The sequence below is a fragment of the Prunus persica genome, chromosome G1 (genome assembly GCF_000346465.2).
Source record: "Prunus persica cultivar Lovell chromosome G1, Prunus_persica_NCBIv2, whole genome shotgun sequence".
Lineage (NCBI taxonomy): Eukaryota > Viridiplantae > Streptophyta > Magnoliopsida > Rosales > Rosaceae > Prunus > Prunus persica.
In genome coordinates, this window is record NC_034009.1 from 28,007,587 (window position 1) to 28,027,906 (window position 20,320).

General features: G+C 38.7%; 2 long non-coding RNA genes across 4 annotated transcripts; one reads left to right on the plus strand and one right to left on the minus strand.

Moving 5' to 3' along the window:
- Window positions 512-2,999, minus strand: LOC109946412. 2 transcript variants are annotated; one of them, XR_002269547.1, is made up of 4 exons: window positions 2,727-2,999; window positions 1,027-1,263; window positions 808-922; window positions 512-619 (listed from the first exon to the last, which is right to left on the minus strand). It is a non-coding gene; the product is annotated as an uncharacterized LOC109946412 (long non-coding RNA). The 2 variants fall into 2 exon arrangements; XR_002269546.1 differs by having other exon boundaries at window positions 808-1,263; window positions 2,727-2,998.
- LOC18792603 lies at window positions 16,297-19,121 on the plus strand. Of its 2 annotated transcripts, XR_002269549.1 has the most exons (5): window positions 16,298-16,829; window positions 16,925-17,020; window positions 17,154-17,581; window positions 18,358-18,466; window positions 18,598-19,121. It is a non-coding gene; the product is annotated as an uncharacterized LOC18792603 (long non-coding RNA). The 2 variants fall into 2 exon arrangements; XR_002269548.1 differs by having other exon boundaries at window positions 16,297-16,829; window positions 16,925-17,581.

Genomic DNA, 20,320 nt, shown 5'->3' on the forward strand with positions numbered 1-20,320 from the left:
AGATGCGAGATTTGATGGGTGTTTGCAAGTTTCCAGGAGTAAACTGAATATCTGTGGTATTCAGTTTAAGGGAGGATGTTGAAGTTGTTGGAATCTCTAGCTGTTACTGATAAGGTTTACTGCTAGGATTCCTAGTTTTTAGGTTTGTTAATCACGTAGGAGTCCAATAATCCCTATACTTGAGGGACAAGCTTGTATTTCTGTTTTGATGTAGTCTTTACCACGATTATAGGACCTGTAAAATCGTGGGCTGTTGCATTTTCTTTCAGTTCAAGTGTAAGGCTATTTAATAGCCATGTTAGATGTTTTTCATTTGATAACAAGAATTCTCCTTAGCTTATGTAAGTTCTAATTACAGAAGCTCTTTGCAAACTTCCTGATTCTAACATTACCAAACTTTCATTCAAATCAAGAAACACAAATAAAACATTTTGGACAGAAATTTAACTACTTTGAGCATAATATTCTGGGACAATAAGTAAACAAAAAGTTTCGAACAAAAACAGGAAAAATAAATAAATAAATAAATAAATTTCAATCTTGTCTAGCTTGCAAAGAACCTCCTTCTACTCATAGCCTCTTTTGGATTCTCTTGTACACTGTTAACATCTTGCAAAAACTGAAAAGCCACAAAAAGAAAATAAATGAAAATCACCACAACCTCAACTAAAAACACCAAATGAACTAATGCTTTCTAATGAACACATTGTAGTCCATGAAACCCAAGAAAAATGTCAAATTATGACCAAATAAATCCAGCATATTTTCCTTCTGACAGAATAGCAGGAAACAAAACAATCACTTTACCTATGGAAGCATTTTGTGGAAGGCATTGAAATGAATGGGATCTAAATCACATGGAGTTCTATCAATATTAAATAGCACTGCTTCAAGTGGAGCAAGTCCAAAGAGGGAACTTTTGCTGGTTCCAGAGACACATCATAGAAGGGAAAAAAAAAAGGCAACGAGGCATTAGCACAACAAAAGAATGAAATCAAAAAAATACAAATGTAACATTTGCACCACCTGTTTCTCTGTAACTGATCTTTCATCTTTTCATTGCTAAGCAACATGAGATGATACCAAACATATATATACTTTTGAATAGTTGTGATAACTTATTTAACTACTTTAGGCATAATATTCCGGGAGAATAAGTGAACAGAAAGGGACCATTTTCCCCCTTGTCTAGCCTGCAAAGAACCGCCTTCTACTCACAGCCTCCTCTTGACGCTCTCATACACTACTATCATCTTGCAAAACCTAAAAATCACAAAATGAAATTGATCACAATCTCAGCTAAAAACATCAAATGAACACATTGTACTCCATCGTTAAACCCAATAAAAAGGCCACATAATGTGTAACCGCTATTTCTTAATATAAGCTCTCCATATACGTATATTTCACAAATTTAAGTAAGAGAAAAGAACTGTAAATCTGTTTGAAACTGAAAAGAAAAGAAAACAAATTATCATCCCTGCATATAAGAATAAGAAAAGAAACAGTGCAACAAAACTATGGAAAAATATTTAATCCCATAAGCATAAACTCAATTTAGTTTACCAAAATTAATGCATGCATACATTATTTTGGAGCAAAGATGTCTTGAATATTGATTTTCTTTTCTAAAGAGAAACGATATATTGAAAAGGTGGATAAGGCATCCGCAACCAAACAGACAAAACACAGAAACAACCCAAAAAGGCCAAAAAAAAGAAAAAGAAAAGAAGCGTCATCAACAATTACTCATTTATGAACAGAGATTGCAAAAAATAAAACTTGTTTTCTATTTTTTCTAAGCAAATCAGTTGAAAATAAAATATCAGAAGCAGGATTGGTCCCTGAGAACCAATAGACTTGAAAATCAAATATGAAAAGCAACATTGGTCCCTGAGCACGCTTTTATGCGTCAATTTTTGGTTGATTAGTTCATTAGCTTTAATATATCAACTTTTGATCAAGACTAACTACTTGGCTTTTTTAACATCATTCATTATAATTGATTAATGAATTAATACAACTGTTTTTATGAATTTTCACATCATTCACACATATCAAAAGCAACAATCAAAGGCTGAGATAGCTCGAATACCTCAGTTGCAATGAATCAAAAAGAAAAGCATAGAAAATAAACTATGCAAGCAATAAAATCCTAGAAAGACGGTGCCTAAACAAATTATACTAATATAATCAATAACAATTTTCCATTTTTTCCTGTAAAGTAAAAAACGGAGAACTTCAAAAACTCATCTGAGTTCTCATTTATAATCTCGACCCTCAATTGATCAAATATATATATATATATATATATATATATGCAGAGTCATCCTGAACAAATCGTGTTGCCCATCAAATCATCTGAGAATGAAACGAAAACCCTAACCCTAGAAATTGATGTTTGTTGAACATGGCTTTCTGCTTATGTTTTATTTTACAACAAACAAAAGAAAATCATGTCCAAGATATTGTAATCACCAACATGCTCAGATATTGTAATCATCTAATCCTATCATTACAACAACAAATTAACTACCCATTACAGCAGCAAGATCATCACAAATTGTTGAAATTGGCATGCTTACTTTCCCACAACTACAATATTGACCACAACAGATCATCACAGCAGCATAATCAATTTGGTCAAGGAATCAAAGGATTCGACAGTATGCTCAGAAACCCATCAGAAAATCATTAATCCGTTAAAAAGTTGAGGGGATGCAAACCTGAAGAGAAACAATGGAAGAACTCGTAGATCGAAAATCTATCAGACAAACGTTGGACAGAGGATGAAAGAACTTGCAGATTGAAAATCTCTCAGACGAACTTTGGAATGGCTGAACGAACGACAGATGAGATGAGATGAAGACTAAACGAACGGTGAGATTCGCAAAGCGCCATCCCAAATGGAAATCGACGCCTCAAACGAATCCCGAAAACCGAAGCCATGGGCCCAACCAGCCTAACCAAGCTGGTTGGAAGCTAACGATCGCTCTGTAGAAAAGTAACAGTGGGGAGAGTTAGCATCCAAAGAGAGGGGAAAAAAGGGAACATCAGGAAAAAAATTTAAAAGGGCAAAATCGACAATTTACTGTATTGTTGGGAAAATATAAGGCTTTGTAACAGTGAAACGGGAGTTTTTCTGGCATTTCACTGTTCAAGGAACAGTGCTTATGAATAGTATCTGGTTATATATATATAATTTTCCCAACTAAAATACTATATACACTAAAACTCAATCCAACTAATCATTGTAGCTAAGCACAGTGAATTTACGAAAATACCTTTATTTTTAACTGTTCAACCAGCTCATTTTCTTCCCTTGCACAGTAAGATCACGGTTTTACCCTTGGCTGATTGTTTTATATTTTCCCCGTTTTGCCCCCTATTTCCTTCGGATCTAACTATGCGACTGTTTCTTCTTAAGAGGAGTATGGTTCGATTTCAACTGGCTAGTTCGACAGCTTCAGGGGTAAAGATGGGAGAGCTAGGTTGGTTCACCTAAAAATGGAACACCCCGCTGCTTCTTCCTTTCTCTTTTTGCCTTCTTCTGTGAGACCCACTCCGACGCCAACGTCATAGCCTCCACCACAGTCAAACCTACCACAGCCTCCATCCCTCCACCTAATAACTCAGCATTTTCACACAATATGAATTCAACATCTTCAAAGACAGAGCACAAGTGTCACTGTCAAACAGAACACAATTAAACCCAATCACTCAACCAACCAATCGAATCCAAACAAGAATAAGGAGAGAGGAGGAAGAAGAAGAGATAGAGGAGCCATGGAAGAGAGAGATTTTAAGGACCTGCCCCGAATTTTCTCAAAACCCGAGACGAACCCTTTGGAATTCCTGACATCACCCCGATGCCAGGCCCACTTACTAAAAACCGAGACTTCCTGCCGAAATTTCGGCAAAGTCTCCCCTATAAATTGGACATTTCCCAAAATTTCAACCTGCATAAAAACGCATTTAATATTCCCAACTGGCAGCATGCACAATATAATTTCATGCAATTCACACAAATGGTCTTCGGCCTTTCAATAATTCCTATCCAACTACCAAACCATTCAAATACAAATTATGACTAATATGTAGTCTACGGCTGCACCTAATAACCTTAGGCTGCCTACGTACCCTCTTTGAGGGATCAAGCCACACGTAGTTCTTCCGTAAAACCCAGTTCCACACTTGGGCGATACCTTATTTCATTTCTCTGTATTTCACATATTCTCCCCATACGCCGGTACAACCAACGCCACGTATGGGGCCTGTCAACACGCCGGATAACCTACGCCACGTGCGACCATGCCATACTATCATATCACATAACTCCCCGTACGCCGGTACAACCAACGCTACGTATGGAGCCTGTCCCAACGCCGGATAACCTACGCCACGCGGGACCTCAATTTCATATCACAAATCTCCCCATACGCCGGTACAACCAACGCCACGTATGGGGTCTGTCGACACGCCGGATAACCTACGCCACGTGCGACCTCAACACAATATTACGAATCTCCCCATACGCCGGTACAACCAACGCCACGTATGGGGTCTGTCCCAACGCCGGATAACCTACGCCACGTGGGACCTAACTTTCACTTGATGGTGCATGTAGTAAATCCAACATCCGGGGCTCCGATTCACGATCCGTGAATTCCTACACGATCTTAGAAATACCTAGATTACCATATATTAAATTTGGGACCATCCGACGGTCCCAACCTATCGAACCCGGATAACGCATACTATGCGATTATCCGTTCGATAGTCAAACGACGTCCGAATTGAGATCCGCGAAATCCTACGCACTCGTGACAACCTAAGGATCTCATCGGAACACATCGCTACTTTTTCTACAGTGCCCACGCACCGCCGCACGCGCCGGCAGCGCATGGGTGCCCAAAGCGATAACGCTTCGCCGGAAAATCTCAACATCTCGGCTCCAAACTCCTACCCTAGGTATATCACCCTATTTGGAGCCACTTTTGTTCTTGGACCTACCCCAAAAAATGGCCGGAAATGGCCGATCACGGTGGCCGAAGTTTCGGCCGATTTTCAATTCGAAAATCGAGTGATCTAGAGATCGAATCGATCAAAACCCAACCAACAGGCAGCTAGAACAGCTCGAGAGGTTCGAAATCCATACCTGGGTCGACGGAATTGGTGGCCGGAGGAGGGAGATCGACGGCGTTGAAGTTTCGACGACTTTCCGGTGGTTTTCTGAATTTTCCGGCCAGCACAGGCCGTGTCGCCGGTGGGGAAGGAAGGGGACGTCGTCCCGGTCGTTTTGGTACCGGCCCCGCCCACAGCCGTGGTCGGTGGCCGGAGATACGAGGGGTGGAAGAGAGAGAGAAGTCGCGGGAGAGAGAGAGAGAGAGAGAGAGAGAGAGAGAGAGAGAGAGAGAGAGAGAGAGAGAGAAAACCAGATTTTTATAAAAAATCCCATTTCGAAATATTTACGATTGTGCCACTGGACTTCTTTTGACCATATCTCTCTCGTTACAACTCCGATTCGAGCCCACTACGTGTCTGTGAACTCGTCTCAGTACGACCTATCCAAAAATACAAGTCACGGTCCCGAACTCTCTCCGGTTAAAAATATGACTAAAATACCCTTAAATAATTAAATAATTAAATAAGGGTTAAATTTGGGGTCGGGGTGTTACAATCGGTCCCAACCTATCAAACCCGGATAACGCATACTATGCGATTATCCGTTCGATAGTCAAACGACGTCCGAATTGAGATCCGCGAAATCCTACGCACTCGTGACAACCTAAGGATCTCATCGGAACACATCGCTACTTTTTCTACAGTGCCCACGAGCCGCCGCACACGCCTGCAGCGCGTGGGTGCCCAAAGCGATAACGCTTCGCCGGAAAATCTCAACATCTCGGCTCCAAACTCCTACCCTAGGTATATCACCCTATTTGGAGCCACTTTTGTTCTTGGACCTACCCCAAAAAATGGCCGGAAATGGCCGATCACGGTGGCCGAAGTTTCAGCCGATTTTCAATTCGAAAATCGAGTGATCTAGAGATCGAATCGATCAAAACCCAACCAACAGGCAGCTAGAACAGCTCGAGAGGTTCGAAATCCATACCTGGGTCGACGGAATTGGTGGCCGGAGGAGGGAGATCGACGGCGTTGAAGTTTCGACGACTTTCCGGTGGTTTTCTGAATTTTCCGGCCAGCACAGGCCGTGTCGCCGGTGGGGAACGGTCGGGGAAGAAAGGGGACGTCGTCCCGGTCGTTTTGGTACCGGCCCCGCCCACAGCCGTGGTCGGTGGCCGGAGATACGAGGGGAGGAAGAGAGAGAGAAGTCGCGGGAGAGAGAGAGAGAGAGAGAGAGAGAGAGAGAAAACCAGATTTTTATAAAAAATCTCATTTCGAAATATTTACGATTGTGCCACTGGACTTCTTTTGACCATATCTCTCTCGTTACAACTCCGATTCGAGCCCACTACGTGTCTGTGAACTCGTCTCTGTACGACCTATCCAAAAATGCAAGTCACGGTCCCGAACTCTCTCCGGTTAAAAATATGACTAAAATACCCTTAAATAATTAAATAATTAAATAAGGGTTAAATTTGGGGTCGGAGTGTTACAGAGATGGAAGGAAGAAAAAAAAAAAAAAAAAGGTGCAGCGGCTGCAAATGGAAAAAAAGAAGAAAAGAAGATGTGTTACTTAGGGTTAAGAACATGAGTATTGGAAGAGAGAGAGGGGGAAAATAAACAAATGAAATGAGGGTAAGTGGGAAATTGAGAAATTAAATAAAGAAAAGAAAGAGGGATATGTTATAAAACCAAAGGAATTGAGGAGAGAATTTGGAAAACAGAGGATTGTTGTTCTCTCTGTGTTTGTTCTGTTTATTGAATGTATCTTAGACAATGAAGGGATGAACCCTTTTATAGGCAAAGCCTAAGGAACATGTGGGCTCCACAACTAATTATTTACAACACTCCCCCTTGGAGACCACAAATGATATGGAATATGACTCGTTAAAAACCTTGCCAGTAAAAACCCAGTGGGACAAAAACTGGTCAAAGGAAAAAAGAGTACATAATCATGTGGAACATAAAATTCTGTGTATATTGGCATGCGTGCAACACTGCCTCGTTAAAACCTTGCCAGGAAAAACCCAGTGGGATAAAAACCTGGACGAAGGAAAAAGAGTACGGTGTTTGAAGATCTTTATTGATGGTGCGCTCCCCCCTGATGCTTGGCAAAATATCTTTAAGTCATACTGTTGATCAGCTTTCTGAATATCGTAGTTGACACTGCTTCTGTGAGTCAATCTTGAGCGACACTGCCTCATTAAAACCTTACCAGGAAAAACCCAGTGGGATAAAAACCTGGATGAAGGAAAAAGAGTACAGTGTATGGAGGTCTTGATTAAAACCATGCTCCCCCTGATGAATAGCTCCCCCTGATGAATATCTCCCCCTGAAAAATTTAGGACTAGCTTTTGTCCAGTAAGTGACCATAAAAATTTTCATAGTATACCCGAAACCTTTGAGCTACACTGCCTCGTTAAAATCTTACTAGGAAAAACTCAATGGGATAAAAACCTGGATAAAGGAAAAAGAGTACAGTGTTGAGCTGAACTCTATCTGGTCTAGTATATTTCTGGAAAAACATTTAAGGACCAACGGATAAGACTTTCTTAGTATAAGCAAGAATCTCGTTGGTATAATGCTCGATCGAGACAAATATTTCATGAATTCTGCAGAAGCTTTAATGTGTTGCAATCACATTATAATCAATGTACTCACTGAGGTAATTTATGCATATTAATATTGAGTACAAATTTTGTGCTTCAAGCACATGTCCTTTAGGGACTTGCTTTATGCAATGTCAATCCTCTCAACGGATTTTGTTTAAAAGGAATTAAACTTTATGACACATTATATAGCTTTTACCCAGCTATTTATACATCTTTAGGAAATCGCTTCTGGCGATATGCTCCGTGCATTTAATAACCCTTAAAGATAATATGTTGGTCTCCGTAATTGTGTAATAAGGGGGGGCACAATTGAATCTGTAAATATGTAGAAAAACCCAACATTCCTTGTTTCTGCCAGAAACAGTGTGTCATACAAAGCAGGTATATTCCCTTTTATTCCGAACACCCAAGTATAAATTCAGTATTAACAAATTTTGGGGTTCGTATTGTGGGTTTGTTCTTTCACGTTCATTCTCATTTATAATGGAATTACCTCGTTCCATTTTGGCCAATGATATTGTCGACATTTAATAATTGAACGTGGTTCCAATCAACACAGCCCATTGATGATTTGAGTAGCTACTCCAAAACCAAAAATTGTCATTCATCAATTCATGATCCCACCATTCTCATTTGCATGCGCATGCATCAATTATAAGCATTTCTTTGCTTTTGGGTACCCAAGCCACTTCAGGGGGCTTTTATTATGTGAGAATGTGGATTATAACCTCCAATGGAGCGTTATTTTACAGTAGGGCGTGGATAATCTCTATTTAGAGAGTTGGAACATTTAGAACCCATATATCTGTCATGCTGCAGGCATGCCACAGATTAATACATACATGTCAATTAATTTCTGGGACTTTAACCCATATAATTTGCTACGCATTAGGCGTGCATTATATCAATATTGACATGTCAAAGGATTGTCCTTTCGGGACTTCAATCCATATCATTTGCTATGCAACAGGCGTGCACCCATATATCTGTCATGCTACAGGCATGCCACAGATTAATACATACATGTCAATTAATTTCTGGGACTTTAACCCATATTATGGGACTTTGACCCATATAATTTGCTACGCATTAGGCGTGCATAATATCAATATTGACATGTCAAAGGATTGTCCTTTCGGGACTTCAATCCATATCATTTGCTACGCAACAGGCGTGCATCATATTGATCACTGCTATACCCATATTCTGTTCTTATGGGACATTAATCTGTGCAGTGTATTATCAATGTATCCAACTTGCAATCTGTAAAATTTGCATTAATAATTCATGGATACATACAAGCCATTCTTTTGGAACGGACTTATCTTCCCATTTGGTTACCTTTCAAGATAAAATATCAAATCAGTATATAAGCATAAAATAACACAAATATCGCTTACATCCTTAGGTGGGAGAAACTTTTCTCAAGTATCATTCAAGCTTGTATCGGCCCAGTAAATGTAGCGCTTGATGATCTAGTTATATCCTGCAATAGTAAAATCACAACTCTTTTCTCTGTCAAAAACAAATAATCCTCAGAGAGTTACAGAAAGAGAAAAAAATGCAAAAAAAGAAGGTAAGCAATCAGGGAAGGAAGTTGGTGGGAGCAGACAATAAGCTCTCATATCTCCTAGTCTAGAAGTTCTTCCGGAGATTAGAGCATAAGATCGCCTTCACAGTTTCCTGATGTAGCGGAAACGTGATCAGGGATAGTCTCGCTTCCTGAATGGATGATCAGAGATAGTCTTGCTTCTCGGGCATATTAAGTGCTCACTGATAAGAAAAACTGGATGTCTTCTGCAAAGAAAATTTCGTTAGTAACACATTTATACACAAATAAGAGGAATAGGTAGAACTGGTGAATTTCAAATTAACCATAGGAAAATTGTAAAATTCTCGGGATACTTTTGAAAAAGTAGCTCCGTGAAATCCGTAAAGCAAGATCGGCTTTTAATGAGAATAATACTTTGAAAATGCCGAAAGTGCCGACAAACATTTAATGGAGGCCACGTGAAGTTTTGGAATCTGGGAAAAAAAAAGATAATATGGGGATCTGAGATAATATTGGGATCCTGGAAACTGTAGCCACATTTCCTCCTATAGATATGGCCTTTGGAAAATTTGATTGGAGCAACTGCGTTTCAACTTGCTCCTTTCCTGTTATAATAATTGCACACATTCTTAAAATTTGCACCTGTGGTTTTTACGTCTTTTCAAAATGACGGTTTGGAACCTTGTGCTTTATAGGTTCAAATGACCACATCGACTCTCCCAAATTTCATATTTCAACGTATGGGAGCCCGGAACTTATGGCCTGGGCTAAACACAAACTCAGAATTTATTTGCCCTTTTCAAAATGGACATGAAATATGAATTGAGTAAAAGTCACGCTAATATCTCATATATTTGGGTTCATGAGCTTCTGGCCCAGATATAACAAAATATGTGTAGAGCCTCAATTCATCATTCTCTTATGCCAAAGAGATATGTGGCGTACCACAATTTGCAATAATACCTCAAGGGTTGTCCATTTAATTGTTGGAACTTCAGGTTCTCAACACTGTTAGATTTTGAACTTCTGGCCAAAATCACATATTCTCATGGTATGGACATTCAATCCCCTTAGATTTTGAACTTCGGGCCAAAATCACATATTCTCATGGTATGGACATTTTTACAATTTTCTGTACATATTTCTGGACTTCAAGCCCTTACATAATTGTCCATATTTTGAGGAACTTCTGGCATCTCATTTAATTGCTCATCCATGAGTTTAAGGAGCTGCAGGTTCCCTTTTGAATGGTGATGGTTTACCCAAAATGGTAAATATTTATGCATACATCACTATTCATGTATACGGCACTATTCATGTATACAGTACATTTGCCAGTACAGTTATCATCCATGTGTACGGCATTATGAACCAATACGGTACTGTTACATCATTAAGGAACCCCAGGTCCTTATTTACATGTCAGGGATCAAGGACCATCAAGTCCGATCACATGTTTACAAATATAGTGCCGGAGAGACTGCCAGCTCTCACATTAACATCATCATCAAGGATCTTCAAGTCCTGATGTAATTGTATAATGAGGATCAAGGAACTTCTGGTCCTGATCTGCATACTGTAAAAAACTCATCATACAGCACATTTAATCCATATAATAAATTGCTGGTAAATAAATTACCGGTATGGACGATAAACCCGCACCACACTTTAAATAAATGTAAATGTGCGGTAAATTAAATTCATAAAGTTAAGGTGCTTGTATGGGCATTAATTCTGCTCCATACATTTAAATAAAAGTAAAGGCGTGGACGATAAACCCGCACCACCCTTTTAAATAAATGTAAATGTGCGGTAAATTAAATGCATAAATTAAATTGCTTGCTGTATGGACGTTAATCCCGCACCATACTTTAAATAAAATGTGCAGTAAAGTAAACGTGCTTGTATGTGCACTAATTCTGCTACATACATTTAAATAAAAGCAAAGGCGTGGACGATAAACCCGCACCACCCTTTTAAATAAATACTGTTGTATGGGTAATAAACCTACACCATACAGTAAATAAAATAAATGTGCGGTAAAGTAAATGTGCTTGTATGGGCACTAATTCTGCTCCATACATTTAAATAAAAGTAAAGGCGTGGACGATAAACCTGCACCACCATTTTAAATAAATATAAATGTGCGGTAAATTAAATGCATAAAGTAAAGTGTTAGTATTAGTAACGGTCTCCCACTGATAATATGTTTAGTATTACCGAGGGTCCATTTTTGTTAATGGTTAGTAAAAGAAAAGCAGATAAATATAATAGGAAATAATATGAAAGATAAGGGAGCAGAGATCTTATCGCTTATTCTTTCGGTGGGTCGGTGAGTTTTGCTGTTTTTTAATAAAAGATGCTTCAGACCCTTTTTTTTTTTCTCTTTTCTTTATCGGTGAGTGCTGCTCATCATTGCTGGTATCTGTGTACCTCATGTGCTTGCATCGAAAGTGGACATATGGTGTGTCTGCTCCACCGACATATCCATGAATATCGTGAAAGGCTACCTCATGGAATATAGACTCCAAAGTTTCCAGGTTTCAAGCACTTGTTGAGCAGTCAAGCGTTTTCTAGGATCTGGCTCCAGCATCTGCCGAACAAGGCTTTTAGCACTCTCCGAAATCACAAGATCGGGATACCCTGCTCCAATTCATCCTTGGCCCAAGGAGGAAGAGGGTTGTGGTCCAGGTCGAGGTGGTTCCGGTCGACCTTGGCTTGGTGAAGGAAGCCGTGCAGCTGAGGAGGTAATTTGGTTCTTCCCCGAATGCGTAGCTGAGATCCGGGGCGTCGTAGAATGTGGGCTCAGACGGGTCGGAGCCCAAGTCCGGGCCGCAACCACCCGTGCTCCAGGTGATGATGTTGTCGATGCTGGTGCTGGGGTTGAGAACAGTCATCATCATCATCGTCTTCCAGAGCTTCGTTCTGAAGCTACAACAAGTTCGAAGCGAACTTGGAGATCCCAGTGACGGCTTTGATGGGCCATCACCGATGCTTGTCTGGTACACTTGATGGTGCTGCTGTTGGTTTATCTAAATGGGTTTCATCAGATAACTCAGCCGGTTAAAGACTCGTGCTGATAACGTGTTATAAAACCAAAGGAATTGAGGAGAGAATTTGGAAAACAGAGGATTGTTGTTCTCTCTGTGTTTGTTCTGTTTATTGAATGTATCTTAGACAATGAAGGGATGAACCCTTTTATAGGCAAAGCCTAAGGAACATGTGGGCTCCACAACTAATTATTTACAACAAGATAGATATATAAGTGGGAGATGGGACCTTTTTTTTTCTTTTTTTTTTTTACTTTTAATTTTATTTATTCTCTTTACTTTTGTTTTTAATTTCTAACAGAAAAAAAAAGGTTTTTAATTTTAATATATCATATATATAAAAGACAGAGAATGTGTGCAAGGAAGCTTAAGTCGGACTTTTGAATTCTTTATTTTTTATTTTTTATTTTTTTCATTATTGTGCATACATGGATTTAGAATCTCTTCATCCAAATGAAGCCTTACAAGAGGGTGTACATATAACACGTATCTAAAGTGGTGGAAATATGAATGGGAGGTTGAGTTGTGTACATGATGGAAAATTTAAAAATAACATAATGGATTAAAAGTTTACAGAAGGAACTAATACTATTTGTTCAGTCAATATCTTAATATGTTAGTCTTGCTCTATACAATTGGAATACTATAATTGTCAAGCTCCAATGAATATATTTATATTATATATGGTGTTTCATGTAATTAAAGTTTAAATGAAGATAGTTTAAAATTTTAAAGTACATACATACATAAAATACAAAATGGAATAGTATGATACTTCCCTACATTTACCACATATGTAGTATGTTTTGATATAACAAGCACACATATGCATTTTTTGTTGTATTCAAACAAGCACATTTGCCAAAAACATATACTCTTAAAGTTATAAACTATTATGTTTAATATATTTTTTTGGCAAGGCTTATTTTAGTATATATGAATATTTGTATGTGACCTAAGAAATGAAACATATATAACACCTATACATTAAAAATAATGCAATTATCATAAGAAATTCGAAATTTTTTAGAAACCTTTGGAAAAATCAAATCGGAATGGGTTCGATAAACTTCGGCATTGATTGAAAATATCGGATTCGGCATTTTCGGATATCGGATTTATCAGTCGGATTTTTTTTTTGGAAATATTCGGACCAGAATCGGATTTTCCAATCCAACTTACACCCATAATTTCTTAAAAAGCAAACTTGAAAACAAGAAGGTGGTTTGTATGTGCTGCCTCCCTGATTGGATCTTCATTGGAGCTCTCTCACGACTCAATCATTCTTTACTTCATGAATTCACACGTACGATTTGGCCCTTCCAAATTTTATTGACAGATCTTATAACTTGACTTGGATTTATTTCACTTCCTCAAAGAAAATCATAGGTTTCAATAAAATTTTGGAAGTCATATGGAGAGAGGAAGAGTATAAGGGGAGAGAAAAAATAGTGGGAGAGGGTGGGGAGTTGCGGGTGAGGGTTCAGGATGCAGCTATGGCGTGGGTTACGAGTGGGAATGGGGGTGGTGGGCGAGAAAAATAGCAGATGAGAGTAAAGAGAGAGGGCAGATGGGGGATGGGAAAGAACAAAAAGAATTTTCAACCTTTTTCTTAATTTTTAAATATTTTTTTATTTTAAATGTTTATATATAGATATTTTATCTTATCCACATGTCACGACCTTATTGGAGATGTGGAGCCCACTTACCTTTCACGTCAGCAATTTAATAGAGTTTCTAACATCACATACCATTTTTATTGTGTCATTCGTGGTCCTCAAGGTTAGTATGTGCGATCACAAATAGTCATTGTAGTTAGGTTCCATCAAAGACTCCATTAGTTTGCTAACGCGACATATATATATCACAAAACATCATTGAGGTTAACGCACCTATCACAAATGGTCTTTAATTTTTTAATTTAAAATTCATAAAATTTTGGTTTATCCGCATGGCTCATCCCTTTTGCCCTCTCCCATATAATGATTTTCCAAATTTGCCTTGCAAGATTGGGTTTCTGGAATCAGTTGAGTATCTTGTTGAACCTAAGGAAGTCATGAACTTCACACAGTTTTCACTAGAGTTCTTTTGCTTTTATATTTATAGATAGAACAAAGGTATGAACATATTATAATTTTTTTGTTTATATTTAATATGCTAACATGATTAGCCTTAGACTTGGTCCAAACTTTCGATCCCTTTTTAGCATCTCTAACCGATGATCCTAACTACTCTGTGAAAGTTTGAGTAGCCTCAACCCTCTCAGTCCTACCATCAATCCCGAAATTCTCACCCACCTGTCTTAACGCATCAAATCTAGAAGCCATATTTCGACCTCCTTTTCCTCCAACTTCCTGAGTCACACTCACACCTTTAGGTCTCCTTCGATCTGGAACATTCATCCATGGCCCACGCAAATTCTCAATACCATCATCAAAACCCTCTTTCCCCATTACAGTATCACCTCCTACCAAACCATCATTACCCATATTGGATCCAGCACCAGTCTTCTCCACAGGGGCAGCATCTTGCACATCACAGTGTTCCCTTTTGTGACCATATCGACCACACATATAACAAATATTTGAAACATCTTCATACTCCACATTGTACCAAACATTGTTAATTTGAACAAATGCCTAAAGAGGCCAAGACAAATCCAACTCTACACAAAAGTCATGCAAATTTTCCCTGATTATGAGAAGTAGTGAGAGCATCAATCTTCAACAACTTCCCCAACAACTTCCCAATTCTTTTCAAAGCCCACACATCGAAACACTCCAGTTGAATCGTAGAAACACGAATCCAAGCGGCCATTCGAGTGATCTTCTTAGTTGCAAGAGAAAACTCAAGCCTCCATTTCTGCATAACCAAACATTGACCAGCAATGATCCATGGTCCCCCCAGTCAAAACGAAATTGAGATCCCTTTCAAGCTCAAAATGAACCACGAAGTAATCATTGACCAAATCAACCAGTTTCCACCCTCCAGTTGGGCTCCACTTTTGTTGAAGTCCAGCATAGAGATAGTTGTAGGTATGGATCTCCCAAGGAGCTTGATAATAAGAGTATTCTGCCAAGGTTTGCAAAGACTATCCATGGCGTGATCCGAAACCTGGATGCACGGCCCACGATCTCCACGAGAAACAATCACATCCTCATAGTCATTCAAACCCTCATATTTTGCGTCCAAAGAATTAACATCAATTCCAACATTTCCAACCACATTTATCTTATTCATGAGCTTATCCCTAAAGCACTCAGAACCAGAAGCCGATTTGGGTAGCACTGTGTTCGTAGATGGCGGCGCAGCCATATTGGGCACAGACATCATCTCACTCTCCACATCCCCAACGTTTGCAGCTCGACCCCGCTTGGGTAATCTGTAATGTTTAAGGAAAGCTCCAGGCGAGCCTTCTTCCACGGAGAAACGAAGCCCAAAACCACAACAAACATCAGAAAACAATCAGATCTACACCGGGAAACCACCTTAGATGGCAATTCCCAGTTAGCTGTGATGGAAAACGAAAACTCATAAAAACTAGGCTTGCGTGTGAAGCGCATGTAAAAATCTTAAATTTTCATATTAAATAAATCCTCAATTTTTTTTTTCTCTCATATTAAATCATCAATTAAAAAATGGTACAAAAAATCTTCAATTTTCAGTCTCATATTACATATAAGAAAGATATGAACATATTATAATTTTTTTGTTTATATTTAATATGCTAACATGAGAAGAAGGCTGGAAATCTGGTACGAACAAGGCCCAAAGACTACTGAGCCCAATAAGTTTCGAAATGGGTCAGCATTGTCCAGAGGCCAATAAGGGATCGCTGCTTCTTGCGAGCCTGACTCAATTACCTTTCGTAGTAAGTAAGTAAAAATTATATTTTGGAAAAAAATTATGAAAAAAGAGGTATAAAATGGATAAAATGGGTTGTGAAAAATCACTGCTTATCTTCTTACCATTTGGGCCGGTAAAAATATTGGTAGCTGGTAATTTCCAGACAGCCTGAGACGGGTGAAAATTGCAGGGGACAGAAAAGAAAAATGTTACGCTAATTATTGAACTCCCATGGAAACTCGGGGGCTCTATCAACGATGATAGATCTTCACCTTCCCATCGCTTTCCCACTTCACCACTCCCTTACCGATAGATCTTCGATCAGGTAAACCCGCCACGTCATGGAAGCAGCTCTCTTATGTTGTTAGTTTCCTATTTGAGAAAATGCATGTAAGATTATGATGATGGGTCTCTACACACGACGGTAGAGATAGAATTATTGTTACCGGAGATGAGGACTAGAGGTATAATAGGGGCGTTGTTGAAATCTTTCGGTCCAAGTGAGCATGGCACTCGCCTTGTTCGTAAAGGAAGAAGGTTGGGTCGATTTGTCAGACACAAATTCTGGCTCTAGGGTGTTTCTCTTTGCAGCAATCTTTTTGATTTACTTGCTACTCTTCGGCCTCAACATGCATTTTCCTGGTATGTTCAAAACTTGAACTTTCGTTTATTTTCTTATCTAATCAGCTTGGTATTATAATGGGATATTTACAGATGTAGTTTATTACTCATTGCAGCTAAACTAGAAGGTAGTGGTCTAGTATCCGTATTTCAGCACGGCAAGAAATTTTTGCCATTTCATGTTGTTGGAAGACCACCCAGATGCAAGCATTGTCAGTAGTGTAAGTGTGAAGTGTTATATTTTCAATGTTTCATATCACAACCCTTGAGTTTATTATTGATTTAGTGCTTATGCATATGAAGATGTGATGTCTTTTTCTTTCTTGTTCGTTGGATTGTACAAAGATACAAAATTTGCAAACCAGTTTATCCCTATGGCTCATCCCTTTTGCCCCCTCCCATATAATGATTTTCCAAATTTGCCTTGCGAGGTTGGGTTTTTGGAATAAGTTGAGTATCTTGTTGAACCTAAGGAAGTCATGAACTTCACACTGTTTTCACTAGAGTTCATTGACCAAGAGGGAATACCTTCCCTTAGTAATATATATGAACCTAGATTTGGAGGACATCAGACACTTGAGGAAAGAGAGCAATCTTTCTTTGCGAAGAATCAAACTCTACATTGTGGATTTATCAAAGGACCCCCTGGATTCTCAAGCACTGGATTTGATATAGATGCGAAGGACAAGGCATACAAGAACGAGTGTAAGATTGCAGTATCTTCTTGCATTTTTGGAAGCTCTGACTTTCTTAGGAGGCCTACAAGCAAAAAGGTTAATGAGCTAGTCTTTATTGAACGTATTTGTCTTCTCGTATTCATATAAAGCATATAATCAAATGTTTTTGGTTAAATAGTTATTTTTCCTCTTTCTGTTGGTTCTGTATGAAATGAGATGATGCTAAAAGAACTTGCCATCATCCTGATATTTTGTTTGGCTGATAAACATTTGAGTTAGTAATTAGACCCTTTTGTGTCGGACAAGAAAATTAATAGGTGTAGAGTTGAAGATGACGAACCAAGTCAGAAGATGTAAAGTTTTCTTTCAGACAGCTCTTTTCATTAGTTTAATTTTACATATAGGCAGTGTGACGACGAGGCATTAGAGGGCTTCTCATGAAGTATGGAGATAAAAAAGCAATTAAGTGAAGTTGTTATTCATGGAGAGCTTTGGTGCTATCTATGGTATGACTGCAGATGAGTTTAAAGTATGATCTGATTAATGGCTGAGATACCTGCTGGGATGTTGAAGGTTGTGTAGATGATGTCTTATTTTTCCCATGACCTACTTTTGTTCTCAATCATCATATTGATTGTAGATTGATAAAAAGCATAACTCAGCGTACTTTTCTTGCACAAGGAACAACTATATTATTTTATAAGTTGATTCTTTTTTGGCAATTTGCATGCATTTGTTGGGCATTCTAATCATGTATTTTGAGTTTGTCGAGTTGCACGGTGTCCTGGCTGCATAATGCAGAACGTACAATTGAATTTTTTTAGTGAGACAAATTATTAATTGAACTATTTCTCTTTGTTAAATATTTTCAGGACTGTGAGCGCAGAGCACTAGTAAAGCTATTCCGGCATAGGGAAGAGCCATCTCCTCCAGGACCTCCACCTGTTACTTGATCAGTAATTATTATTTGCAGTTATTCGGGTAAGGTTAATTTGATGTTCAGTGTTTAGATTCCTAACACTTTCTGACTGGACATTAGTTTGGTAAAAAGCCTCTGGTTCTATTTACCAAATTCATCAAAGTTTATGAAAGACCTTATGCGGTTTATGCAGGGACGGAGACTGAAGTGAAAACCAAGCTAATGTCAGCTGCTTGTCTGGCGAGATTGAATGGGTTAAGTCGTTGTAGGCTTGTAGCTGCTGCTGAGCCTGAATGGCTGGTGGTTTTTGTTGTTGTTGCAACTTTCACCTGACCATATAGGACACAGAGAGGAATTTAATTTAGCATTACAAAAATGATCCAAAGATCGGACGGCCACAAGTCTCAACTGCTGTTTCAAACTGGGAAAGGCAGACCAAGCAATGCTGTTGAGGACATTGGTAGGGAAGGGACTTATTTTCCTCTACTGTAATATTCAGTTCCATACCCGACTTTCTGATTTTCCTGAAAGAAGGGTGGTTTAGAAACTAACAGGTTGTAATATTCGTTTGTATAGCCCTATACATTTTTAATGTAGAAGAATTTAGCTCACCTCCAACACATGAAGGGATGATAGCCATTCTGTACTTCGTAGAAATTCATTAATATGTGACATTCATCCAAATATCTATGAAAACTCATGTGGTTCTCATCTCAACTGCTTGCTAACATCAATCCTTTCAAACAACCAAAGTGAGTTAAAATCAAACCTTGCTCTTTATTGGTTGTTGTACGTACAATTTTTTATTACTCCTTTTATTTGTAGAATACATACAAGATAAGTTGGCAAAAAGGTTTCCTCAATTGAAAAGCTTTTTATTTTATTTTATTTTATTATTATTATTATTTAAATAGTTATTATTTATGTTTGTTAATGGCTCATACCATCACTGTGCGTCGAGCCTATTGCAAATCACCACGTGGCTATGGATGGTTGCGTTAAACGTACACCGACCCGACCCGATCATAAATAATGCCTCAGGTATCGATCAAAGGCCTCCTTGTCGAAACTTGACATAACAAAAGGTGAATCAGTGTTCGGGCATTCAGATACCGACTTGACCACTGTGGTGCCGTGTATGACCAGAGATGCATTGATGACCAAATAGGCATGATCAGACCCCTGTCAAGTCAATCACTCCACTCGTTTAATAAACAGCCTGGCAATTAAGATAGATCAGTTAATGTACTTCCCATCCAAAAGCAGGTGTCGCCTTAACCTTTGATTTCCGAGTGAGCAGGTTGGTGATGGAGAGAGATCATTTAATATGCCTCATATCCAAAGCCACATGTTGCTTTATCACACAACCCCTGTCAGAAAGCATGGTGATCAGAACAGGTCATTTAATGTAACCCAGTCCCACGAAGGAAGATAAATATCTTCCCCTTTAGATATCTATCTCTCATCTTCCCTCTATAAATACCATTCACCTACATCAGGACGAAGGTAATAAATATTCCACCTTGCAAACCCTACATACATTTTCTCCATCTCAAAGCTACATCGAGGGTGGTTCAATTGGAAAAAACACCAGTTCGCACCTATTCTAATAACTGTTCGAAGTGTGCAGGTCTCCTCCAGAAAACATTACGACCCGGAAACAAGGTATAGGCCCAGACCTTGATCCAGATTTAGGCTATACACTATACGAGAAAGATACACGGTTTACAATGTTGTTTTTTTTTTTTTGGTCGGTCGAATACAATGTTTGTTTGAATACTTAAAATGTATTGAATAACTAAAAATTATATATATATACTAAAACTGAGTTCAGAATCACTGTTCCTAAGCTGTTCATTAGGAACGGTGAATTTACTATTATATTATATATACTAAAACTGATCCGAAGTCACTGT